Source organism: Acipenser ruthenus, chromosome 44 (assembly GCF_902713425.1).
Source record: "Acipenser ruthenus chromosome 44, fAciRut3.2 maternal haplotype, whole genome shotgun sequence".
Lineage (NCBI taxonomy): Eukaryota > Metazoa > Chordata > Actinopteri > Acipenseriformes > Acipenseridae > Acipenser > Acipenser ruthenus.
This window is the reverse complement of record NC_081232.1, coordinates 3,638,471-3,662,942: the sequence shown is the minus strand read 5'-3', so window position 1 is coordinate 3,662,942 and position 24,472 is coordinate 3,638,471. Positions and strand designations below refer to the sequence as shown.

The 24,472-nt window shown below is 42.4% G+C and overlaps 14 non-coding genes and 19 pseudogenes across 14 annotated transcripts; all 33 read right to left on the bottom strand.

Moving 5' to 3' along the window:
- Positions 1 to 10,981: 10,981 nt before the first annotated feature.
- On the bottom strand, positions 10,982 to 11,110 carry LOC131714043 (5S ribosomal RNA; annotated as a pseudogene).
- A 114-nt stretch (positions 11,111 to 11,224) lies between these two features.
- On the bottom strand, positions 11,225 to 11,343 carry LOC131713573 (5S ribosomal RNA; annotated as a pseudogene).
- A 114-nt stretch (positions 11,344 to 11,457) lies between these two features.
- LOC131714365 (5S ribosomal RNA) lies at positions 11,458 to 11,576 on the bottom strand (annotated as a pseudogene).
- A 115-nt stretch (positions 11,577 to 11,691) lies between these two features.
- LOC131711392 (5S ribosomal RNA) lies at positions 11,692 to 11,810 on the bottom strand. Its single transcript, XR_009313275.1, has one exon. It is a non-coding gene; the product is annotated as a 5S ribosomal RNA (ribosomal RNA).
- Positions 11,811 to 11,910: 100 nt separating this feature from the next.
- Positions 11,911 to 12,029, bottom strand: LOC131710411 (5S ribosomal RNA). Its single transcript, XR_009312283.1, has one exon. It is a non-coding gene; the product is annotated as a 5S ribosomal RNA (ribosomal RNA).
- A 100-nt stretch (positions 12,030 to 12,129) lies between these two features.
- LOC131710872 (5S ribosomal RNA) lies at positions 12,130 to 12,248 on the bottom strand. The gene has a single exon (XR_009312754.1). It is a non-coding gene; the product is annotated as a 5S ribosomal RNA (ribosomal RNA).
- A 114-nt stretch (positions 12,249 to 12,362) lies between these two features.
- On the bottom strand, positions 12,363 to 12,471 carry LOC131715560 (5S ribosomal RNA; annotated as a pseudogene).
- A 114-nt stretch (positions 12,472 to 12,585) lies between these two features.
- LOC131716615 (5S ribosomal RNA) lies at positions 12,586 to 12,704 on the bottom strand. The gene has a single exon (XR_009315502.1). It is a non-coding gene; the product is annotated as a 5S ribosomal RNA (ribosomal RNA).
- Positions 12,705 to 12,818: 114 nt separating this feature from the next.
- On the bottom strand, positions 12,819 to 12,937 carry LOC131716614 (5S ribosomal RNA). Its single transcript, XR_009315501.1, has one exon. It is a non-coding gene; the product is annotated as a 5S ribosomal RNA (ribosomal RNA).
- A 100-nt stretch (positions 12,938 to 13,037) lies between these two features.
- LOC131712362 (5S ribosomal RNA) lies at positions 13,038 to 13,156 on the bottom strand. The gene has a single exon (XR_009314255.1). It is a non-coding gene; the product is annotated as a 5S ribosomal RNA (ribosomal RNA).
- A 100-nt stretch (positions 13,157 to 13,256) lies between these two features.
- Positions 13,257 to 13,375, bottom strand: LOC131711659 (5S ribosomal RNA). The gene has a single exon (XR_009313545.1). It is a non-coding gene; the product is annotated as a 5S ribosomal RNA (ribosomal RNA).
- Positions 13,376 to 13,475: 100 nt separating this feature from the next.
- Positions 13,476 to 13,593, bottom strand: LOC131714226 (5S ribosomal RNA; annotated as a pseudogene).
- Positions 13,594 to 13,707: 114 nt separating this feature from the next.
- LOC131711233 (5S ribosomal RNA) lies at positions 13,708 to 13,826 on the bottom strand. The gene has a single exon (XR_009313116.1). It is a non-coding gene; the product is annotated as a 5S ribosomal RNA (ribosomal RNA).
- A 114-nt stretch (positions 13,827 to 13,940) lies between these two features.
- On the bottom strand, positions 13,941 to 14,065 carry LOC131716525 (5S ribosomal RNA; annotated as a pseudogene).
- A 100-nt stretch (positions 14,066 to 14,165) lies between these two features.
- LOC131714651 (5S ribosomal RNA) lies at positions 14,166 to 14,274 on the bottom strand (annotated as a pseudogene).
- A 114-nt stretch (positions 14,275 to 14,388) lies between these two features.
- LOC131712390 (5S ribosomal RNA) lies at positions 14,389 to 14,507 on the bottom strand. Its single transcript, XR_009314283.1, has one exon. It is a non-coding gene; the product is annotated as a 5S ribosomal RNA (ribosomal RNA).
- Positions 14,508 to 14,607: 100 nt separating this feature from the next.
- On the bottom strand, positions 14,608 to 14,716 carry LOC131714650 (5S ribosomal RNA; annotated as a pseudogene).
- A 6,059-nt stretch (positions 14,717 to 20,775) lies between these two features.
- LOC131714162 (5S ribosomal RNA) lies at positions 20,776 to 20,894 on the bottom strand (annotated as a pseudogene).
- A 98-nt stretch (positions 20,895 to 20,992) lies between these two features.
- On the bottom strand, positions 20,993 to 21,122 carry LOC131716556 (5S ribosomal RNA; annotated as a pseudogene).
- A 100-nt stretch (positions 21,123 to 21,222) lies between these two features.
- Positions 21,223 to 21,341, bottom strand: LOC131716032 (5S ribosomal RNA; annotated as a pseudogene).
- Positions 21,342 to 21,441: 100 nt separating this feature from the next.
- On the bottom strand, positions 21,442 to 21,550 carry LOC131716250 (5S ribosomal RNA; annotated as a pseudogene).
- Positions 21,551 to 21,650: 100 nt separating this feature from the next.
- Positions 21,651 to 21,780, bottom strand: LOC131716227 (5S ribosomal RNA; annotated as a pseudogene).
- A 114-nt stretch (positions 21,781 to 21,894) lies between these two features.
- LOC131716613 (5S ribosomal RNA) lies at positions 21,895 to 22,013 on the bottom strand. Its single transcript, XR_009315500.1, has one exon. It is a non-coding gene; the product is annotated as a 5S ribosomal RNA (ribosomal RNA).
- Positions 22,014 to 22,113: 100 nt separating this feature from the next.
- On the bottom strand, positions 22,114 to 22,232 carry LOC131713480 (5S ribosomal RNA; annotated as a pseudogene).
- Positions 22,233 to 22,339: 107 nt separating this feature from the next.
- On the bottom strand, positions 22,340 to 22,458 carry LOC131714161 (5S ribosomal RNA; annotated as a pseudogene).
- Positions 22,459 to 22,556: 98 nt separating this feature from the next.
- LOC131716555 (5S ribosomal RNA) lies at positions 22,557 to 22,686 on the bottom strand (annotated as a pseudogene).
- Positions 22,687 to 22,786: 100 nt separating this feature from the next.
- LOC131716031 (5S ribosomal RNA) lies at positions 22,787 to 22,905 on the bottom strand (annotated as a pseudogene).
- A 309-nt stretch (positions 22,906 to 23,214) lies between these two features.
- On the bottom strand, positions 23,215 to 23,333 carry LOC131716612 (5S ribosomal RNA). Its single transcript, XR_009315499.1, has one exon. It is a non-coding gene; the product is annotated as a 5S ribosomal RNA (ribosomal RNA).
- A 114-nt stretch (positions 23,334 to 23,447) lies between these two features.
- On the bottom strand, positions 23,448 to 23,556 carry LOC131714649 (5S ribosomal RNA; annotated as a pseudogene).
- A 114-nt stretch (positions 23,557 to 23,670) lies between these two features.
- LOC131716611 (5S ribosomal RNA) lies at positions 23,671 to 23,789 on the bottom strand. Its single transcript, XR_009315498.1, has one exon. It is a non-coding gene; the product is annotated as a 5S ribosomal RNA (ribosomal RNA).
- A 100-nt stretch (positions 23,790 to 23,889) lies between these two features.
- Positions 23,890 to 24,008, bottom strand: LOC131710915 (5S ribosomal RNA). Its single transcript, XR_009312798.1, has one exon. It is a non-coding gene; the product is annotated as a 5S ribosomal RNA (ribosomal RNA).
- A 114-nt stretch (positions 24,009 to 24,122) lies between these two features.
- On the bottom strand, positions 24,123 to 24,241 carry LOC131710033 (5S ribosomal RNA). Its single transcript, XR_009311898.1, has one exon. It is a non-coding gene; the product is annotated as a 5S ribosomal RNA (ribosomal RNA).
- A 114-nt stretch (positions 24,242 to 24,355) lies between these two features.
- LOC131715447 (5S ribosomal RNA) lies at positions 24,356 to 24,464 on the bottom strand (annotated as a pseudogene).
- Between the last annotated feature and the right edge of the window lie 8 nt (positions 24,465 to 24,472).

The window sequence follows — 24,472 nt, the reverse complement described above, 5'->3', positions numbered from 1 at the left end:
AAACAGTTGCAGTGCAGTGGTGACATTGAAACTGATGAAAACGCAGACCAAGTTGAGAATGACGCTGCGTTTTGAACGGCGCAGACTGAGCAGGTAGGAAAATAGCTGATACTATCTTGCGAGCGCAGAGCAGAGAAACAAAAAACAAACACAGACAAGGAAGCGGAAATAGTGCTGGGTTAAAGTAGAAAAAGAGAGCGAGATAGACAGGAGGGGCAGCCAATAACACATACGTGGAGCAGTGCTGGCCATGCCCTAATAATTGACGTGGCGAGCGCTGCATTGTGCGATTGGCTGGAAATACTAAATGAGGCTGAACTGGGATCAGCTTCCACCCGGAAGAGATCGCGGACGCTACCGGGCAGGATGCCACGGAGGGAAGGTAAGACAGGCTAAAGAAAAGGAAATAGGATAAGAAGAAAAAAGGAGCGCAAAGCGGGAGAGCGCCCTCTACGGCATCCCCCGAATTACGCCTAAAGGCTAACATTATAAAGACTATACTTTTATAGTGCATAACTCAAAAGGTTATGATGGTTATCTGCTCATGAATCATCTAGTACACAATGCCCTCACCCCCCAGATTATATCTCAGGGGAGCAAGCTGATGTGTTTCATTGACAAAACTTTCAATATGAGGTATATTGATTCTTTGAACTTTTTACCTATGCGGCTGAGCGCTATGCCTAAAGTGATGGGATTTGACGCCGCTAAAGGGTATTTCCCACATTTCTTCAATACTGCTGAAAACCAGACCTATGTGGGCCCGTACCCGGAGCCTAAGTACTACGGTATTCACCAGATGATGGCTAAAGACCGTGACGACTTTTATGCATGGTATGCGACCGTTAAGGATGGCGTGTTTGATTTCAAAAAGGAGATGGTGTTTTACTGTAAGAACGATGTCGAGATTTTAAAAGAAGCGTGTATCCGTTTCAAAACAGAAGTTTACAAAGTAGGCGAGATTGACCCCTTCCAATGCACTACAATCGCCTCCTTGTGCATGGCTATGTACAGGACTAAATTTCTGCCTCAGAACACAATAGGTAATGTACCCGCTGATAATTATACAAAGCAGCAGAAGAGTTTTTCAAATGCTTCACTACAGTGGCTGTTGTATGTTGCTGAAACTGAAAATATATACATTCAGCACGCTTTGAACGATGGTGAGAAACAGTTTGGGAGATATTTTGTGGATGGTTACGCGGTTGTAGAGGGTGTTCCTACAGCCTATGAATTTGCAGGCTGTTTCTACCATGGCTGCGCCGTGTGTTACGACTCTAATGACAGTCATCCTTTAACTAAGGAATCGTGCGGGACGATGTTCCAGCATTTTAACGCGAAGGTTAAGATGCTGAAAAAGGTCTATGGTCTAGATGTACGGGTGATATGGGAACATGAATGGAATGCTTTAAAAAAGCAGGATCCGTCGGTTCAGACTTTTGTGAGTAAATATGAGGGTCCAGAACGCCTTAATCCTCGCGAATCCTTATTCGGAGGCCGTACGAATGCTATCACGTTGCATTATGTAGCTAAAGAAAACGAGAGGATAGAGTACTAGAGTACCCCTTTGTCAACAAGACCAAGACGTATCCCATAGAGCACCCCACCATAATTTATCACGACTTTGAGGATTTGAGTAATTACTTTGGTCTGTTTAAATTAACAGTGTTGCCCCCTAGGGGTCTGTATTTTCCGGTGCTCCCCTCTAGAATCTGTGGTAAACTGATGTTCACCCTTTGTCGCGCTTGTACAGAGACACTAAATCAGACAGAATCGTGCACTCATGAGGAGGCTGAAAGATCCTTAACAGGAGTCTGGTGTTCTGTGGAGGTGTTCAAAGCCCTTGAGAAGGGTTATACAGTGACTAAAATCCATGAAATTTGGCATTTCCCTCAGACTTCTGATACTCTGTTTACAGGGTATATCAATGCCCATCTGAAGGGTAAGCAAGAGAGTTCTGGGTACCCATCTCAATGCGTTGATGACCAGAGCAAAGAGAAGTACATCAGCGATTACCTTCTCAAAGAAGGTATAGCCCTAGACCTTGACAAACCCATTATCCACGACGTTGGTTAGAAACCCTGCAGAATTTTTTCAGTATGTGTTTTCAAAACGCTATAAGGTTTCCCATTTTTTCTTTGTCGGTGAAAACGTGGCCCAAGTGCAGTGGCGCTACGCTTCTGACTCGTACACACACCCTGGTAATGTAAACATCTTTATCGCGGCCTTTACAACCGCATACGCTCGTTTAGAACTGTATGACCTGATGGATCGCCTACAGAGAAGGTGCCTTTACCATGACACTGACTCTGTAATCTTTGTGAGCAAACCAGGAGATTGGAACCCCCCGCTAGGTGATTATCTAGGGGAATTGACCAGTGAGCTTAAACCGGGTGATTACATTACAGAATTTGTTTCAGGGGGTCCTAAAACATACGGCTATAAAACAAAGGACGGCAAAACATGTCTGAAAATTAAGGGCATAACCCTTAATTACGAAAACTCCAAAACTATTAATCTCTCATCTCTGAAAGATTTGGTTCAGAATTTCCTGAGTCCTGATCGAGACACCCCTCCTGAAAAAATCTTGATCGAAGGGACCCAAATTCACAGAAATAAAAAAGAGTTTCAGCTAGAAAATAGACCACACAGGAAAACTTTTCAGATTGTGTGCAATACGAGAGTATTGAAGTCTGAATACACCACATTGCCCTATGGATACTGAAGGAGGTTTTGATGTACGTCTTTCCATCCCTTTTGCAGCAATCATATCGGGACCCTCTAGTTCAGGGAAAAGTTTTTTTGTGAAAAAACTTTTAGAATAATCTTCACAGGTTCTGTCGCAAATTCCTGAGAATATAATATACTGTTATAGTTGCTGGCAAAAATTATACGATGAATTAGCTTGTAAATTTCCCAATTTAAAATTTGTTGAAGGGATACCCGCATCTCTCTGTGATGATACCTTACTCCCCTAACAAAGTCAATTTAATCATTATTGACGATTTGATGTAGCTAGTGAAAATGATGAAATACAGAAAGCCTTTACAAAATACACGCACCATAGGAATTTATGTATATTATATCTAGTACAAAATTTGTTTTTTCAGGGTAAAATGAGTCGTACCATAAACTTAAATGCTAATTACATGATTCTTTTTAAAAATCCCAGAGACAAGCTGCAGATTAACACCCTAGCGAGACAGATGTACCCGCGAAACTCTAATTTCTTTTTAGAAGCTTTTGAAGATGCGACAAAACAACCGTACGGTTATCTCTTGATAGATTTAAAAGCACAGACCCCTGAAGATTATCGGTTACGAACAGGTTTGTTCCAACCTGATTGGCCTGCTACCTATATTATGAAAAAACCTAAGGCTAAGAGGTTATAAAGTGTTGTAGATACTTAAAAAGATTATTTTATCAACAGCAGACAACATGTCGGCTAGAATAAAAAGAAACCTCCCCCTCTTAAAAAGGTTAGTCAGCGGGTCTTCTCCCCAGAGAAGAATCGTTTTACAAGAGGCCTCTGATGATCTTATCAAATCTATTGTTGAAATAGCCATAAACACTTTAAGGGGGAATATTCCTTTGACCAAAGCCCAATTAAAAAGACTTAAAAAAGAAAAAGTTGTAATAAAGAAGTTATGTAATAAGAAACAACCTCTAAAAAAGAAGAGAAAAACAGTAAACCAAAAAGGAGGTTTTATAGGTTCTTTGTTAGGCATTGCCATCCCTTTTTTATCAGATCTTTTAACAGCAAGACGTTAAAAGTATGGAGTATGCTCAGAAAATGTACCTCGTACCCCAACAACAGATTGACAGAATACGACAAGGCCCCTCCACTTCTCCTGAACCTATTAGAAAAGCAGTGGAAAGCCGTCTTGATAACGATATGAAAAGTGTGTTACTGAGAACTGATATTAGCGATTATGAAAAAATTAAACTATATACTGCTTTTTTACAAAGGTATCTGACCTTGATTAAACAGGATGAAAAAGAAACTAATACTTTAACACTGTTAACCCCTCCTAATGATGCTGTCACTGATAATACAACTGGGCCCCAGGGCCCTCCTCAAGATGGACAGAGTACTGTTCAAGAGAAAGTTTCTCAGATAGAGGATTATGTTATGAGAAGCGTCCCTCACAGATCCAAGATGCTGAATTTATTTTACAGGCCATGATCCAGAACTCTAGTACTACTTTGTGGAATGATCAAGGAGAGTTTATTTTACAGGGTAATGTTGTGAGAGGAACCCATATGGTTGATTTAATTAAAACAGTTACCAGGGTCAGTAATGTTAGAGATCGTAGGACCCCAGCAGGTTGGGATGAATTCCTGGAGGGTCTAGCATGCATAAATATCCCTAATTCTGTGATCCCTAATACCCAGACCCGCAGCCGTGTGCAGGCCTTTAAAATTAACCCTCTTAAGAGCTCCAGAAGGAGGAAAAAGAGACAAAATGACTGGGAAGACTATTAATTTGTAAATCTTTTTTTCTTGTGTATTTTCAATGTTTGTTTTTTATGTACATATGCATGTGTCAATTTTTAAATGACTACATTCAATAAAAAATATATTGTTTAAGGATTTATTGTCTCAAACAGCGTTTTTATTTAACATTTAAAACATTTGTTTTTAAAAGCCTGGCAGGAATTTACACACTGCACACACGCATCGTCACACATATATTTTGATTTAGAGGGATATATTTTTTGAATGAAATTGTAGACCATATAATCGTTTTTATCAACATTTTCACTATATAGTTTCAGGATTTCACGGTAGGCAAGACCTTTAGAATGATGATATAAGAAAAAAACACAATGATGTCCACATGTAGAGGTCTTTGGTCCTTGCAGCTGTTGGTTGTTGAATACAGTCTGTGTAGAGTTTTTGAATAAAAATTCCATAATAGTTTTAGGAAAATATCCGAAATCCGGGGGGTAACCGTATGAGTCAAAAAATTCACCGTTCCCATCTTTTAAATAAAGGCCCAGCCAATGTTCCCCTGGGTAATTCTGAGGATGAGTGTTCACGATGATCAAAGCAGGATTTTTTTTAATTCTACCCTTAGGCAGTTGGTCACATGCTAAAACCCCATAAAAACTCTTTTGTGTAAAAGGGTTACTAGTTAGTATCGAGGTAAGTTGTAAAGTATTCATGGTCACGTTAAATGACTCAATTTCATTTAATCAGTAATCAAAGAGAACAGCTCTTTGTTGGGAGACCTCTATGACGTTCTCAAACACTGCATAGATGATTAGGTTTACAGTGTCCGGCAGTGGAACAGAAAAGCGCATTTCAAGACGCATGTTTCCTGTTTTAACTAGAGAAAAGTGATCCCCTGCTTCTTGGTCGGGGGTTAAATCAAAAGCATAAAGGGTGTACCCCCTAGAGTAATCGGAACGATCGATAATCAGAGGTTTGTCTTTCAGATGTCTTCCAGTGGCCTGTATTAAACTATAATACTCCCTAACAGAGTTGTGCGTATTCGCATAGTTGGGTTGAAAAGGTTTTAAGGGTATTTGTTCTCCATCAACATACAATGCTATAAAGTTGGCATCAAAATGTTTAAAGTTAAAAGGATTTTATACATAATCACCGCTAAAGGCATCGTTATCTGTTATCCGGAGACACTTTAACTTTCTTGACATAAAGAGAGGCTTCTAAAAGGTGAAGTTTATACTGGTTTGCATCGCCTGCCATTAAACAAAACCTATCACTAGCCCTAATCATTTTAATTTTTACATCAATGCCATTTAACATGAGTTTTTCTTGAAAAAAAATATCAGAATGTAGAGGTCCTAAAAGTTCAAGTATGTGACTTCTTCGGGTATAAACACCTCTTTGTCTTAAGCCTTCGGTTGCCCCTGCAGGATCTCCAACATCCATATTGCCAGCGGTGTCTTTAAAATACATCCCAGCCGAAAACTGAGATTCCAAGGTTTCCTTACCATAATTGAGCAAGACTTCTATAAGACTTCTATAAGGATATGTGCTACTACTCTGGCTAATTAATCTTTCGCCTAAGGAAACGTCTACTTGTGAGAAAATTGTAGCTATAGGATAGTTGATAATGCTTACAGGGCTATTGACATCTAGATCAGTGTTATCAGCTTTTGTGATTTTACAAGCAAGTCTTAAAAGAGTGTTATTTAAGTCCAGATAATCCTCCCCGTTTCCTGCAATATAAAATTCAAGAGGGGCGGTGTCCGAAAGGGCTGAGAGCGGTGGTATTTCAACATAAAGGCTTTTATCTATACTTGTCTGGGTGTAAGGCACGGTGAATAAATCCAGTTCAGATTTTACACATTCTTGAGATAAATGATGAACTAGAGCCATGTTTTAAAAGATGTTTCTAGTTTTCTTTTTACGACGTGCCTTCGTTTTTTTAACAGACCTCTTCCTCCGCGATCTGCTGCTTAATGCTTTAGAAGGTGCTCGTCTAGCCCTTTTACGGGATCGGCTTCGAGCTCCTGGAGGACTGGGACGTTTTTTTCTATAGCCTCTTGACATCACCATTAACCCCGATCCTGATTGGGGGTCCTCATGGTTGTGAGTAGCGTAGGATGTTATCACGTTCGACACCACGTCCTTCACAATATTTTTAGCCGCTGACTTTAAATGAGGTTTAGCTATATCAAAATCCCTCCTAAGTAAAGGCATAGCTTTTCTAAAAAGCCCTCTGAATATACCCCCGATCCCTGCCCCGTACATTACTGGAGCCCCAGTAAAACCTGGCATCCCATTTCCAGCTTGATTTTTATAATATTGTATATAGGGGTTGGAATCTCCATAGACCCTCATTTTCATATTCTTTTCAATTATATATAAAGAGACTGTTTAACATGTCTGAAGTGGACCTTCACTATGACCTTCCCAAAATGAAATGGAACCAGACTGTTTTGATCCGTCTTAAGTTGCAAAGTTATAGTGTCAAAACAATTCTTACTGACAGCTACATAATGAGGTCGGTCATAAGTTATTGTTACTATTTCATTGGGGGATCCATTAATAGGTACACATCTTAGAAGGGGGACGTAGCTATCCCCCACTGCTTGATGGGTTATTATATTGGTGTATACATACAAAGTGTAAAATCCTGCTCTAATGTCTGCAGGATAAAACCACCTCTTATAAGCTTTCTCAGCGGTGGCTTCATAGAACCCCAAGATCCTTCCTAATTGACCCTCTGTATACAGGTACAATTTGGCATCTCCATGTATATAAACTTTTCTTTCTACAGATTTGTATAATAACTCTATGTCTATCAATCTATCTCGAAAAAGCATTATTCATAGCGTTGATTAATTCCTTTACAGAATCATAATAACCGGCTGCTATTTTAAATACTGTTTTAACATGCGTATCTATACTACGGGTAAAAAATCTATTCTCCGCATCACTTATATTTTCCCACGTATAAGGGTATTGGATCTCTGCTAATCCAACTTCCCATTTTCCTTGTAGATTCACAGGTTTTGATAACCGTATAGTAAAATCGGCTATAGTGTTCTTCGGAAATATATCCTTTGAGGCGTTACTGGGTAGAGTCACATAAAAGGAGGTTTGATCCATCTTGTCAGTAGCCACGGTGTAATGAAATCTACAATGATGGAGTCCCCTTAATATTCTGCAGCTGCTTGGCCTCGATCCAGCTGTTAAATTTGTCCGGCCAACCCCGCCACTTTATAAGACAATACTTTTTACCTTTTTCTTTTTTCTTGGCTAAGAATTTCTCTTCCGTAAACAGTCTATCTTCCGTCCCTTTTATCTTCTGTAATTCAAGCTCATAGAAGGTCCCATTTATTTCCTCTCCGTCATAATCCTTCAGCCTGTATACAGGGGGTTTCCTAGGCAATCGTTCGTATATATTAAAAATTTCATCCGTGTATGTCTGCTCGTAACCTTTTATAAAGGAGGCCCTTAGTTTTGATACTCTAACAGCATCCCCAATCTGAAACTTGAATTTAGGTGGTTTGTACGGGAATTCCTGAGTATATAGATTCTTAAAAACTTTAAAGGAATTGTCTTCATTAACTTCTGAAGGTTTCATTTTAATACTTCTATGGTAAGAATTATTATAAGAGCGAACCAATTCTTTTAGCTTATCTAAATACTTATGAGTGTTGAAGGCTGTAAAATATTTCCACATTTTAGTCTTTAGAGTCCTATTATACCTTTCAACAACAGAGGCTTTTAATTCATTACCGGTGGTAAAGTGTGCAATACTATATTTTTTTAACAAGTTTTGAAAGGACTTGTTTAAAAATTCTTTACCTTTATCAGTTTGCAGTTTTTTGGGTGAACGACCGCTTTCAAGGATTTTCTTGAAAGCCTTTGTCACACACCCAGGAGTTTTGTTTTTTAGAGGTTGAACCCATGCACATTTGGATAAAACATCTATGCATGTTAACATGAACTTGTTGCAGTTATTTTTCTTTGACAGACTAGACATATCTACTAAATCAGCCTGCCATTGATCGTCAATATTAGATACAAATACGCGGTTTCTTTTAAAGTTTATTCTAGAGGGTTTATGTAGGGTGTAAGTGTCTTGTTCAGATAACCATTCAGCTATATCCTTATCACTAACCCTACACCCCTCCTCCCTAAGAACTCTCTGTAGAGACTGTCGGCCTCCAAACCCACCAGGATTTGAAACATCATAGTAAATTCGTTTCATTTGCTGAAGAGTCATCCCTTCAGAAAAAAAGTCAAACAAATGCGGTGATTGTAAAGTACTAAAGGGTTTATTCACACAGTATACAGATTAACAATTATGATTGGATACTTTAAACGACGCATAAACAGGCGACATTGCCTTTCATAGTAATGCATTAAACAATACACAGTATCTTTTACAGCTCTAGAGATATCTGTATTCAGACCATTGACGAGATGATAAAGACAAGCTTCAGACACGTATGTATACAACGCCAGTAAATACTCCCATTTACAGGGGTACACAGTGTAAAACATTTCAGGGATCATCACTGTTAGAAAAACATTTAAAGGTATTTCACATTTTACAGAATCAGCAATCATTTCAGCCCAATATTTAGGATCCACCAAGGCGTGTATTTCAAGCGTAGCTCTTTTTAGCTCAGTGAAACGTTTTGCATTGACAGATAAGGGGTTTTTAAACAGGGCCTGGGAAGCCAATTTGTCAACTACGAGTTCAAACAGAAGACCCTCCAACTCAATCTGCATTCTGTCCAGAGTCACGCGGTTCCCCATCTTCAAAGTCAAAAGCCCAGTAATAAGTCAGAGGAGCCTGGGGTTCTGTAAAGTTTCTGTGATAGAAAGATCTAGTTATCTTGTTAACCACTTCTTGAGTCCTTTCGTCCAGGTCCTGTTGCAGCTGCTGGAGCTTCTCTTTTATGTAAGGTTCAGGTATCAGTTCAATTAAACAATCCTCAACCAGCTTCTGAATCTTGTTCAGAGGTAGGAAAAAATCGAGTAGATGAAGAGCCTTAGAAACCAGAATCTTTAACCAAGGTACGTGTATTTTAGCTATTAGTTCTTCAAACCTCCTGTTGAAATAACCGTAGTCTGCTTCAAAGAGACAGCTATGATGTCTCTGGCTGGGGTGGTCCATGGCGCAACCGGCACAATTTTTCTGCAGATCCCGGTCTATGATCACTTCCAGTAGAGAGTCCAGAAGGCCCTTGACAATCTTGAGGATTCTTGTGAATGTCACTCCGTAAAGGCTGTCGGGTCGTCGTGATCCTCCGGGGGTTCTGTAGGAAGAGCGCGAGACAACGGTGTAAAGACAGGTTCGGTTGGAATCTCCGGCTCCGTAGGAGGGGTGTTAGGAAGACTCTGGTTCGGCAGATCGTAAGAAGGTAGAAAACACACTTTTTCAGATACACACCATTGCCACGGCGCCTCTGGATCTTCAGCATCCCTATTCTCTGGAACGTAATCAAAATCAAACCACTCGTCGCAAGAGCTGTCTGAAATATAGCCAAATGCTGCGGAATCCATGGTAACGGTTCTTCTCTTTTAAGCAGTATGAACCTTAAATAAGAAACTCCTTTTTATTAGAACCCTGATACAAGCCCCTCCTATAGATAGCGGCATACCCTACAACATGTCCAAACATTCCTGCGCTCTACCCGCTCTCTGCAATGAGGACGTGGGGGGTCAAAGTCCTCCACCGGCTAACATTTTTCTAAATTACATTTTCATACGTTATTTTTTAAACAACCCATAAATGGCAATTTTGTTTTAAAAAAATCTATATACAAAAACAGACTTAAGATCTAACGGATGACCAACCCTCGCAGGTTCGAATCCTGTCGATTCCTGTAATTGTAACATTTTTTAAAATATATATATACAACTTGCTTTCTCTTCTTTCTTTCTTTCTATCTTTTCTTTGTAATAGTCTATAAAATAAGGGTACAACAGACGCCATTTTTAGGGAGGGCGACTTTTGACGGATGTCCGGTAAAAAGGGACGGGTCATAAATCACTCAAAAGCGTGGGAAAAAGGGGGCGAGGCTTTAGAGCCATAAATCACTCAAAGCGTGGGAAAAAGGGGCGAGGCTTTAGAGCCATAAATCACTCAAAGCGTGGGAAAAAGGGGAGGGGCTTAAGGGTCATAAATCAATCAAAGCATGGGAAAAGGGGAGGGGTTTAGAGGTCATAAATCAACCAATAGGGACGGGGCCTAGGGTAATAAATCAATCAAAATGGGCTGGGATTAGGGTCATAAATCAATCAAAAGGGGCGGGGCTCAAAAAAGTGACAGACACTGTCGTGCCTTTACTCAGGTGGTCTCCCATCCAAGTACTAACCAAGCCCAACATTGCTTAGCTTCTGAGATCAGACGAGATCAGGCTTATTCAAGGTGGTGTGGCCGCAGGCGGTTGCATTTCTGCTTTCATGACTTTTATGTTTAGTGAGCTGGGGGTGATTCCTCCAAAATTTCCTTTTGTCCTCCACACATTTCAATTGTAAAATGTAATGCCTGCAGCACTTGATATTCCCAGGTGGTCTCCCATCGAAGTACTAACCAAGCCCAACATTGCTTAGCTTCTGAGATCAGACGAGATCAGGCGAGAGCAGGCTTATTCAAGGTGGTGTGGCCGCAGGAGATTGCATTTCTGCTTTCATGACTTTTATGTTTAGTGAGCTGGGGGTGATTCCTCCAAAATTTCCTTTTGTCCTCCACACATTTCAATTGTAAAATGTAATTACAAAAATGTAATGCCTGCAGCACTTGATATTCCCAGGTGGTCTCCCATCCAAGTACTAACCAAGCCCAACATTGCTTAGCTTCTGCGAACTGACGAGATCAGGCTTATTCAAGGTGGTGTGGCCGCAGGCGATTGCATTTCTGCTTTCATGACTTTTATGTTTAGTGAGCTGGGGGTGATTCCTCCAAAATTTCCTTTTGTCCTCCACACATTTCAATTGTAAAATGTAATTACAAAAATGTAATGCCTGCAGCACTTGATGTTCCCAGGTGGTCTCCCATCCAAGTACTAACCAAGCCCAACATTGCTTAGCTTTTGAGATCAGACGAGACAAGGCTTATTCAAGGTGGTGTTGCCGCAGGCGATTGCATTTCTGCTTTCATGACTTTTATGTTTAGTGAGCTGGGGGTGATTCCTCCAAAACTTCCTTTTGTCCTCCACACATTTCAATTCTAAAATGTAATTACAAAAAATGTAATGCCTGCAGCACTTGATATTCCCAGGTGGTCTCCCATCCAAGTACTAACCAAGCCCAACATTGCTTAGCTTATGAGATCAGATGAGATCAGGCTTATTCAAGGTGGTGTGGCCGCAGGCGATTGCATTTCTGCTTTCATGACTTTTATGTTTAGTGAGCTGGGGGTGATTCCTCCAAAATTTCCTTTTGTCCTCCACACATTTCAATTGTAAAATGTAATACCTGCAGCACTTGATATTCCCAGGTGGTCTCCCATCCAAGTACTAACCAAGCCCAACATTGCTTAGCTTCTGAGATCAGACGAGATCAGGCTTATTCAAGGTGGTGTGGCCGCAGGCGATTGCATTTCTGCTTTCATGACTTTTATGTTTAGTGAGCTGGGGGTGATTCCTCCAAAATTTCCTTTTGTCCTCCACACATTTCAATTGTAAAATGTAACACCTGCAGCACTTGATATTCCCAGGTGGTCTCCCATCCAAGTACTAACCAAGCCCAACATTGCTTAGCTTCTGAGATCAGACGAGATCAGGCTTATTCAAGGTGGTGTGGCCGCAGGCGATTGCATTTCTGCTTTCATGACTTTTATGTTTAGTGAGCTGGGGGTGATTCCTCCAAAATTTCCTTTTGTCCTCCACACATTTCAATTGTAAAATGTAATTACAAAAATGTAATGCCTGCAGCACTTGATATTCCCAGGTGGTCTCCCATCCAAGTACTAACCAAGCCCAACATTGCTTAGTTTCTGAGATCAGGCTTATTCAAGGTGGTGTGGCCACAGGCGATTGCTTTTCTGCTTTCATGACTTTTATGTTTAGTGAGCTGGGGGTGATTCCTCCAAAATTTCCTTTTGTCCTCCACACATTTCAATTGTAAAATGTAATTACAAAAATGTAATGCCTGCAGCACTTGATATTCCCAGGTGGTCTCCCATCCAAGTACTAACCAAGCCCAACATTGCTTAGCTTCTGAGATCAGACGAGATCAGGCTTATTCAAGGTGGTGTGGCCGCAGGCGATTGCATTTCTGCTTTCATGACTTTTATGTTTAGTGAGCTGGGGGTGATTCCTCCAAAATTTCCTTTTGTCCTCCACACATTTCAATTGTAAAATGTAATTACAAAAATGTAATGCCTGCAGCACTTGATATTCCCAGGTGGTCTCCCATCCAAGTACTAACCAAGCCCAACATTGCTTAGCTTCTGAGATCAGACGAGATCAGGCTTATTCAAGGTGGTGTGGCCGCAGGCGATTGCATTTCTGCTTTCATGACTTTTATGTTTAGTGAGCTGGGGGTGATTCCTCCAAAATTTCCTTTTGGCCTCCACACATTTCAATTGTAAAATGTAATGCCTTCAGCACTTGATATTCCCAGGTGGTCTCCCATCCAAGTACTAACCAAGCCCAACATTGCTTAGCTTCTGAGATCAGATGAGATCAGGCTTATTCAAGGTGGTGTGGCCGCAGGCGATTGCATTTCTGCTTTCATGACTTTTATGTTTAGTAAGCTGGGGGTGATTCCTCCAAAATTTCCTTTTGTCCTCCACACATTTCAATTGTAAAATGTAATGCCTGTAGCACTTGATATTCCCAGGTGGTCTCCCATCCAAGTACTAACCAAGCCCAACATTGCTTAGCTTCTGAGATCAGACGAGATCAGGCTTATTCAAGGTGGTGTGGCCGCAGGCGATTGCATTTCTGCTTTCATGGCTTTTATGTTTAGTGAGCTGGGGGTGATTCCTCCAAAATTTCCTTTTGTCCTCCACACATTTCAATTGTAAAATGTAATGCCTGCAGCACTTGATATTCCAGGTGGTCTCCCATCCAAGTACTAACCAAGCCCAACACTGCTTAGCTTCTGAGATCAGACAAGATCAGGCTTATTCAAGGTGGTGTGGCCGCAGGCGATTGCATTTCTGCTTTCATGACTTTTATGTTTAGTGAGCTGGGGGTGATTCCTCCAAAATTTCCTTTTGTCCTCCACACATTTCAATTGTAAAATGTAATTACAAAAATGTAATGCCTGCAGCACTTGATATTCCAAGGTGGTCTCCCATCCAAGTACTAACCAAGCCCAACATTGCTTAGCTTCTGAGATCAGACGAGATCAGGCTTATTCAAGGTGGTGTGGCTGCAGGCGATTGCATTTCTGCTTTAATGACTTTTATGTTTAGTGAGCTGGGGGTGAATCCTCCAAAATTTCCTTTTGTCCTCCACACATTTCAATTGTAAAATGTAATTACAAAAATGTAATGCCTGCAGCACTTGATATTCCCAGGTGGTCTCCCATCCAAGTGGTCTCCCATCCAAGTACTAACCAAGCCCAACATTGCTTAGCTTCTGAGATCAGGCTTATTCAAGGTGGTGTGGCCGCAGGCGATTGCATTTCTGCTTTCATGACTTTTATGTTTAGGGAGCTGGGGGTGATTCCTCCAAAATTTCCTTTTGTCCTCCACACATTTCAATTGTAAAATGTAATGCCTGCAGCACTTGATATTCCCAGGTGGTCTCCCATCCAAGTACTAACCAAGCCCAACATTGCTTAGCTTCTGAGATCAGGCTTATTCAAGGTGGTGTGGCCGCAGGCGATTGCATTTCTGCTTTCATGACTTTTATGTTTAGTGAGCTGGGGGTGATTCCTCCAAAATTTCCTTTTGTCCTCCACACATTTCAATTGTAAAATGTAATTACAAAAATGTAATGCCTGCAGCACTTGATATTCCCAGGTGGTCTCTCATCCAAGTACTAACCAAGCCCAACATTGCTTAGCTTCTGAGATCAGACGAGATCAGGCTTATTCAAGGTGGTGTGGCCGCAGGCGATTGCATTTCTGCTTTCATGACTTTTATGTTTAGTGAGCTGGGGGTGATTCCTCCAAAATTTCCTTTTGTCCTCCACACATTTCAAATGTAAAATGTAATGCCTGCAGCACTTGATATTCCCAGGTGGTCTCCCATCCAAGTACTAACCAAGCCCAACATTGCTTAGCTTCTGAGATCAGGCTTATTCAAGGTGGTGTGGCCGCAGGCGATTGCATTTCTGCTTTCATGACTTTTATGTTTAGTGAGCTGGGGGTGATTCCTCCAAAATTTCCTTTTGTCCTCCACACATTTCAATTGTAAAATGTAATTACAAAAATGTAATGCCTGCAGCACTTGATATTCCCAGGTGGTCTCCCATCCAAGTACTAACCAAGCCCAACATTGTTTAGCTTCTGAGAACAGACGAGATCAGGCTTATTCAAGGTGCGAGAGCTAACTTTTATAAAGACCCATTCAAATTTGTAAAGAAGTTATTCACCAGTGAGAAGAATGGCACACTAAAAGCATCTAAGGTTGAGCTGGAGAGATATTTGGAGGAAACACATACAGATTCAAAAAGGCAGGAGCCTATGTCAATTCCGTCAGACATCCCACCTATCAATCCACCAGAATACCAAATGGAGGACTGTGCACCTAAGTGGAAAGAAATAGAGCAAGCTGTGAAAAAAGCAAGGGCTTCATCATCTCCAGGGCCTAATGGAGTTCCGTACAGAGTGTACAAGAGTGCTTCAGGAGTTCTACGAATTTTGTGGAAATTGATGAAAGTGGCATGGGAAAAACAGGTTGTACCAAGAGCATGGCGCCGAGCAGGTGGAGTCTTTATACCTAAAGAAAAAGATTCTACAAGCATCAGTCAGTTCCGTCCCATTTCCCTATTAAACGTAGAAGGCAAGATTTTCTTCAGCATTATTGCTCAGAGATTGTCAGCTTACCTATTAAAGAACTGCTTCATTGACACTTCAATACAAAAAGCGGGCATTCCAGGTTTCCCAGGTTGCTTAGAACACATCAATGTGATCTGGCAACAAATTCAATCAGCTAAAAAGGAGAGGAAGGAGCTCCATGTGACATTCCTGGATTTGGCTAATGCATATGGTTCAGTGCCACATGAACTACTTTGGGCAGCATTTGATTTTTTCAGTGTACCGATGACAATAACAAATTTAGTGAAAGCCTATTTTGGAGATTTGCAATTCAGTTTTTCAACTTCAGAATTCAGCACTACATGGCAATGCCTAGAGGTTGGAATAATGGCAGGATGCACCATTTCTCCACTGGCTTTTACCATGGCAATGGAAGTAATCATTAGGGCATCAAAATGGGTAGTAGGAGGAGAGCGCTTGGCTTCTGGAATGCGACTACCACCAATTCGAGCATACATGGATGACATGACAACCATGACTACAACAGTAGCCTGCACTAATCGATTATTGGGCAAATTAACCAATAACATTGAATGGGCACGAATGCAATTCAAGCCCACTAAATCAAGGAGCATCTCTATAATTAAAGGCAAAGTAGTAGATAAAACATTCTTCATTAATGGTGAGGCAATACCAACAGTGTCTGAGAAGCCAGTGAAGAGTCTTGGGAGATGGTACGACGGGGATCTAAAGGACACAGTTCGTGTGGGAGAAGTTAGACAACAAGCAGTGGAAGGGTTGAAGAGCATAGACAGCTGCGCTCTACCAGGTAAACTAAAACTCTGGTGCTTTCAGTTTGGTCAGTTTGTGTGTGCTGATGCGCCAGGGAGGCAAAATAAGCTGATCCCTGGAGCCAGCATTACATTTCAGCCATTAACACCAGACAAAAGGATATCTACATCATCATATGGAAGGAAACGTAAATGGATGGAGACGCATATGGATCACATTAGTTTACTGTAAAGCTACGTCTTAGTTGGTGCTTATCTTGGCGAGAGCCGAGTTCAAATCAGCATGAAGTTTTAACATCTACTCTCGTGTAATGGAAATCATGAAGATCTGGATACGTCCAGTGACTGCTGTGAATAGTGCAGGTGGCAACAAGGGAAAGACCTTGTGACAGCCTGGAGAGACAGCTGACAGGAGGAAAGAGACCCCATTGGGGCTGGTAAGGGTTAGCTACCCTTGTCGGCAGTATCCAGCTCTGTGTTTACAGGATGCTGGAGACACCCGCCCAAGGCTTCTAAGAAATTAAAGAGAAAAATACCCCTAGAGTCTGCGAGAGCGGGGGCGGAAGATGACTCAACGTTGGACAACACGGTTAACGACTTAGGAACGGAAACGGATATGAGTATGGAGAGTACTTCACAAAAGACTAGTTCAAGATCTGCAGTTAACAAAGACATGGAACTCCAGGTTTGTGTCTGCGGCTGGAGCAAGGCGACAACGGTCAGGGGTTTGAAGATTCATCAAGGGAGAATGAAATGCTTGAGGGAGAAGGGACAAGGGCCTCGCATTGATCAGTACTTCTTACGAAGTCAGTCAAGTCAGTCGAATGAAATCCAGTGACAGGAAGCAAACCACAGTTCGCAGGATATCAGCACCCCTGTCATAGATGTGAGGAGGACTTGCATGGACACAGTTAGTGATGAACCTAATGATCCTTGTGAACCCGGTCAGACAAACCAGCATAAGAGAGAAAAGAACCTCAACGGGCACAAGCCTGGAGTTAAATGGCCAAGAGCTTGTGAGAAAACTGCATGGGACACAGTAAACACAGATCTCTGCGTTGCATTGGAAAGATTGGAACAGTTGAAAAGAAGCTGGATAAATTTGGGGTCATCATCTACGCATATGGAAGTGAGAGGTTTGGAGTTGAAAAAAGGAAGGAAAAAGTACAAACTATTCCTGGAAAGTCTAGACGGCAGCAGGAGATTGAACGCTTAGTTAGAGAAAGGAGACAGCTGAGGAACCAATGGAGAAGAGCAGAACAAAGTCAGAAGGAGGGACTCAATCTCTTACAAAGGGTCATAAAAGATAAGCTTGCAACATTGCGCAGAGCTGAGCGCCTACGGAAACGCTAGAAAAAGAAGGAGCGTGCGAGAGCTAACTTTTATAAAGACCCATTCAAATTTGTAAAGAAGTTATTCACCAGTGAGAAGAATGGCACACTAAAAGCATCTAAGGTTGAGCTGGAGAGATATTTGGAGGAAACACATACAGATTCAAAAAGGCAGGAGCCTATGTCAATTCCGTCAGACATCCCACCTATCAATCCACCAGAATACCAAATGGAGGACTGTGCACCTAAGTGGAAAGAAATAGAGCAAGCTGTGAAAAAAGCAAGGGCTTCATCATCTCCAGGGCCTAATGGAGTTCCGTACAGAGTGTACAAGAGTGCTTCAGGAGTTCTACGAATTTTGTGGAAATTGATGAAAGTGGCATGGGAAAAACAGGTTGTACCAAGAGCATGGCGCCGAGCAGGTGGAGTCTTTATACCTAAAGAAAAAGATTCTACAAGCATCAGTCAGTTCCGTCCCATTTCCCTATTAAACGTAGAAGGCAAGATTTTCTTCAGCATTATTGCTCAGAGATTGTCAGCTTACCTATTAAAGAACTGCTTCATTGACACTTCAATACAAAAAGCGGGCATTCCAGGTTTCCCAGGTTGCTTAGAACACATCAATGTGATCTGGCAACAAATTCAATCAGCTAAAAAGGAGAGGAAGGAGCAACATGTGACATTCCTGGATTTGGCTAATGCATATGGTTCAGTGCCACATGAACTACTTTGTGCAGCATTTGATTTTTTCAGTGTACCGATGACAATAACAAATTTAGTGAAAGCCTATTTTGGAGATTTGCAATTCAGTTTTTCAACTTCAGAATTCAGCACTACATGGCAATGCCTAGAGGTTGGAATAATGGCAGGATGCACCATTTCTCCACTGGCTTTTACCATGGCAATGGAAGTAATCATTAGGGCATCAAAATGGGTAGTAGGAGGAGAGCGCTTGGCTTCTGGAATGCGACTACCACCAATTTGAGCATACATGGATGACATGACAACCATGACTACAACAGTAGCCTGCACTAATCGATTATTGGGCAAATTAACCAATAACATTGAATGGGCACGAATGCAATTCAAGCCCACTAAATCAAGGAGCATCTCTATAATTAAAGGCAAAGTAGTAGATAAAACATTCTTCATTAATGGTGAGGCAATACCAACAGTGTCTGAGAAGCCAGTGAAGAGTCTTGGGAGATGGTACGACGGGGATCTAAAGGACACAGTTCGTGTGGGAGAAGTTAGACAACAAGCAGTGGAAGGGTTGAAGAGCATAGACAGCTGCGCTCTACCAGGTAAACTAAAACTCTGGTGCTTTCAGTTTGGTCTACTGCCGAGGTTGCTGTGGCCACTGACTGTGTACGAGGTTTCTTTGACAACAGTAGAGAAGCTGGAAGCTTTAATCAGTTCATACATCAGGAAATGGTTGGGAGTTCCACGCTGCCTCATCAGAGTGGGACTTTATGGTAAAGGAATACTGCAGCTACCAGTCTCTGCTCTAACCGAGGAGTTTAAGTGCGCCAAGGTCAGACTGGAAATGACATTAGTAGAGTCACGCGATAAATGCGTAAGGGAGGAAGCACCTGTGTTGAAAACTGGAAGAAAGTGGGCGGCAAAGAAAGCTGTGGAAGATGCAAAGGCTGCCCTTCGAATTGGTGATATCATGGGGCAAGTTCAGCATGGAAGAGGGGGTGTTGGTTTCAGTTCAACTCCTCCTACATGGCACAAGGCGGCCCCAGCTCAAAGAAGGAAGCTGGTAGTCAACGAGGTGCAAAAGCAGGAGGAGAGGATGAGGTGTATAAAGGCCATTTCCCAGGCCAAGCAGGGAGAATGGATGAGATGGGAGAGTGTGGAACAACGCAAGATTGGCTGGCAAGACCTATGGTCAATGGAACAGAGCAGGATCAGTTTCCTCATCAGGTCAACATATGATGTTCTCCCATCACCACAGAACCTAAACCTCTGGGTAGGAGAGGATCCCTCATGTCCTTTGTGTTCATCACCTGCAACATTAAGGCACATTTTGACAGGATGTAAGGTGGCTCTTAGCCAAGGACGGTTTACTTGGCGCCATGACCAGGTGCTGCGATGTTGGCCTTAGCATTGGAAGACAAGCGTAACATGACCAATAAGTTGCCACCTGTTCCATCAAAACATTACACACAAAAGACAACATTCCTCCGCCCAGGAGAGCAACCACCAAGAAAAGGTGTTAAAACCAATCCTCGCCCAGGACAACTGGAAGCTGCTAGAGACTGGAATATGCTGGCAGATGTTGGTCAACGGCTTATTTTTCCACCTGAGATTGCCACCACTAACCTTCGACCAGATATTGTCTTGTGGTCTGGATCAGCACACCTTGTTCACCTGGTAGAGTTAACAGTGCCATGGGAGGACGCTGTAGATGAGGCGTATGAGAGGAAGAAACTGCGGTATGCTCAACTAGCCACTGAAGCGGAACAGCGAGGATGGAGAGTTCGGGTTTACCCAGTGGAAGTGGGTTGTTGAGGATTTGTGGCACACTCTACAACCCGGTTTCTCAGAGACGTCAGATTCAGTGGCCAAGAGTTGCGTCGCACAGTGAAGAACTTATCTGAAGCAGCAGAGAGGAGCAGCAACTGGCTGTGGTTGAGACGGAAAGATTCTGGCTGGGGACAGGTAAGTAAGCTGGGCTGAGTTGAGTGGGGGACGGAGGGGGGTGATGCTGGGATGCCAGAATCACCGTCGAGCCCTCTTGAGGTGTCGTGGGCTAGTCAACGAAACACTGAGGATGGAAGGTGCCCACTTGAAAACCCCAGAGATGTACCCTACTTAGCTCAATCCAGACGGTTGTCATGCTGATGCGCTGGGGAGGCCGCACTTTGGTTGATCCCCGGAGCCAGCATCGCAGCCGTTGTGTGTGCTGATGCGCCAGGGAGGCAAAATAAGCTGATCCCTGGAGCCAGCATTACACTTCAGCCATTAACACCAGACAGAAGGATATCTACATCATCATATGGAAGGAAACGTAAATGGATGGAGACGCATATGGATCACATTAGTTTACTGTAAAGCTACGTCTTAGTTGGTGCTTATCTTGGCGAGAGCCGAGTTCAAATCAGAATGAAGTTTTAACATCTACTCTCGTGTAATGGAAATCATAATCAAGGTGGTGTGGCCGCAGGCGATTGCATTTCTGCTTTCATGACTTTTATGTTTAGTGAGCTGGGGGTGATTCCTCCAAAATTTCCTTTTGTCCTCCACACATTTCAATTGTAATTTCAAAAATGTAATGCCTGCAGCACTTGATATTCCCAGGTGGTCTCTCATCCAAGTACTAACCAAGCCCAACATTGCTTAGCTTCTGAGATCAGATGAGCTCAGTCTTATTCAAGGTGGTGTGGCCGCAGGCGATTGCATTTCAGCTTTCATGACTTTTATGTTTAGTGAGCTGGGGGGTGATTCCTCCAAAATTTCCTTTTGTCCACACATTTCAATTGTAAAATGTAATGCCTGCAGCACTTGATATTCCCAGGTGGTCTCCCATCCAAGTACTAAGCAAGGCCAACATTGCTAATGCATCTGAGATCAGACGAGATCAGACGAGATCAGGCTTATTCAAGGTGGTGTGGCCGCAGGCGATTGCATTTCTGCTTTCATGACTTTTATGTTTAGTGAGCTGGGGGTGATTCCTCCAAAATTCCCTTTTGTCCTCCACACATCTCAATTGTAAAATGTAATGCCTGCAGCACTTGATATTCCCAGGTGGTCTCCCATCCAAGTACTAACGAAGCCCATCATTGCTTAGCTCCTGAGATCAGACGAGATCAGGCTTATTCAAGGTGGTGTGGCCGGGGGCAATTGCCTTTCTGCTTTCATGACTTTTATGTTTAGTGAGCTGGGGGTGATTCCTCCAAAATTTCCTTTTGTCCTCCACACATTTCAATTGTAAAATGTAATGCCTGCAGCACTTGATATTCCCAGGTGGTCTCCCATCCAAGTACTAACCAAGCTCAACATTGTTTAGCTTCTGAGATCAGGCTTATTCAAGGTGGTGTGGCCGCAGGCGATTGCATTTCAGCTTTCATGACTTTTATGTTTAGTGAGCTGGGGGTGATTCCTCCAAAATTTCCTTTTGTCCTCCACACATTTCAATTGTAAAATGTAATGCCTGCAGCACTTGATATTCCCAGGTGGTCTCCCATCCAAGTACTAACCAAGCCCAACATTGCTAATGCATCTGAGATCAGACGAGATCAGGCGAGATCAGGCTTATTCAAGGTGGTGTGGCCGCAGGCGATTGCATTTCTGCTTTCATGACTTTTATGTTTAGTGAGCTGGGGGTGATTCCTCCACAATTTCCTTTTGTCCTCCACACATTTCAATTGTAAAATGTAATTACAAAAATGTAATGCCTGCAGCACTTGATATTCCCAGGTGGTCTCCCATCCAAGTACTAACCAAGCCCAACATTGCTTAGCTTCTGAGATCAGACGAGATCAGGCTTATTCAAGGTGGTGTGGCCGCAGGCGATTGCATTTCTGCTTTCATGACTTTTATGTTTAGTGAGCTGGGGGTGATTCCTCCAAAATTTCCTTTTGTCCTCCACACATTTCAATTGTAAAATGTAATGCCTGCAGCACTTGATATTCCCAGGTGGTCTCCCATCCAAGTACTAACCAAGCCCAACATTGCTTAGCTTCTGATATCAGACGAGGTCAGGCTTATTCAAGGTGGTGTGGCCGCAGGCGATTGCGCTGCTGCTTTCATGACTTTTATGTTTAGTGAGCTGGGGGTGATTCCTCCAAAATTTCCTTTTGTCCTCCACACATTTCAATTGTAATTTCAAAAATGTAATGCCTGCAGCACTTGATATTCCCAGGTGGTCTCTCATCCAAGTACTAACCAAGCCCAACATTGCTTAGCTTCTGAGATCAGATGAGCTCAGTCTTATTCAAGGTGGTGTGGCCGCAGGCGATTGCATTTCAGCTTTCATGACTTTTATGTTTAGTGAGCTGGGGGGTGATTCCTCCAAAATTTCCTTTTGTCCACACATTTCAATTGTAAAATGTAATGCCTGCAGCACTTGATATTCCCAGGTGGTCTCCCATCCAAGTACTAAGCAAGGCCAACATTGCTAATGCATCTGAGATCAGACGAGATCAGACGAGATCAGGCTTATTCAAGGTGGTGTGGCCGCAGGCGATTGCATTTCTGCTTTCATGACTTTTATGTTTAGTGAGCTGGGGGTGATTCCTCCAAAATTCCCTTTTGTCCTCCACACATCTCAATTGTAAAATGTAATGCCTGCAGCACTTGATATTCCCAGGTGGTCTCCCATCCAAGTACTAACGAAGCCCATCATTGCTTAGCTCCTGAGATCAGACGAGATCAGGCTTATTCAAGGTGGTGTGGCCGGGGGCAATTACCTTTCTGCTTTCATGACTTTTATGTTTAGTGAGCTGGGGGTGATTCCTCCAAAATTTCCTTTTGTCCTCCACACATTTCAATTGTAAAATGTAATGCCTGCAGCACTTGATATTCCCAGGTGGTCTCCCATCCAAGTACTAACCAAGCTCAACATTGTTTAGCTTCTGAGATCAGGCTTATTCAAGGTGGTGTGGCCGGGGGCAATTACCTTTCTGCTTTCATGACTTTTATGTTTAGTGAGCTGGGGGTGATTCCTCCAAAATTTCCTTTTGTCCTCCACACATTTCAATTGTAAAATGTAATGCCTGCAGCACTTGATATTCCCAGGTGGTCTCCCATCCAAGTACTAACCAAGCCCAACATTGCTTAGCTTCTGAGATCAGACGAGATCAGGCTTATTCAAGGTGGTGTGGCCGCAGGCAATTGCATTTCTGCTTTCATGACTTTTATGTTTAGTGAGCTGGGGGTGATTCCTCCAAAATTTCCTTTTGTCCTCCACACATTTCAATTGTAAAATGTAATTACAAAAATGTAATGCCTGCAGCACTTGATATTCCCAGGTGGTCTCCCATCCAAGTACTAACCAAGCCCAACATTGCTTAGCTTCTGAGATCAGGCTTATTCAAGGTGGTGTGGCCGCAGGCGATTGCATTTCTGCTTTCATGACTTTTATGTTTAGTGAGCTGGGGGTGATTCCTCCAAAATTTCCTTTTGTCCTCCACACATTTCAATTGTAAAATGTAATTACAAAAATGTAATGCCTGCAGCACTTGATATTCCCAGGTGGTCTCCCATCCAAGTACTAACCAAGCCCAACATTGCTTAGCTTCTGAGATCAGACGAGATCAGGCTTATTCAAGGTGGTGTGGCCGCAGGCGATTGCATTTCTGCATTCAAGACTTTTATGTTTAGTGAGCTGGGGGTGATTCCTCCAAAATTTCCTTTTGTCCTCCACACATTTCAATTGTAAAATGTAATGCCTGCAGCACTTGATATTCCCAGGTGGTCTCCCATCCAAGTACTAACCAAGCCCAACATTGCTTAGCTTCTGAGATCAGACGAGATCAGGCTTATTCAAGGTGATGTGGCCGCAGGCGATTGCATTTCTGCTTTCATGACTTTTATGTTTAGTGAGCTGGGGGTGATTCCTCCAAAATTTCCTTTTGTCCTCCTCACATTTCAATTGTAAAATGTAATTACAAAAATGTAATGCCTGCAGCACTTGATATTCCCAGGTGGTCTCCCATCCAAGTACTAACCAAGCCCAACACTGCTTAGCTTCTGAGATCAGACGAGATCAGGCTTATTCAAGGTGGTGTGGCCGCAGGCGATTGCATTTCTGCTTTCATGACTTTTATGTTTAGTGAGCTGGGGGTGATTCCTCCAAAATTTCCTTTTGTCCTCCTCACATTTCAATTGTAAAATGTAATTACAAAAATGTAATGCCTGCAGCACTTGATATTCCCAGGTGGTCTCCCAACCAAGTACTAACCAAGCCCAACATTGCTTAGCTTCTGAGATCAGGCTTATTCAAGGTGGTGTGGCCGCAGGCGATTGCAT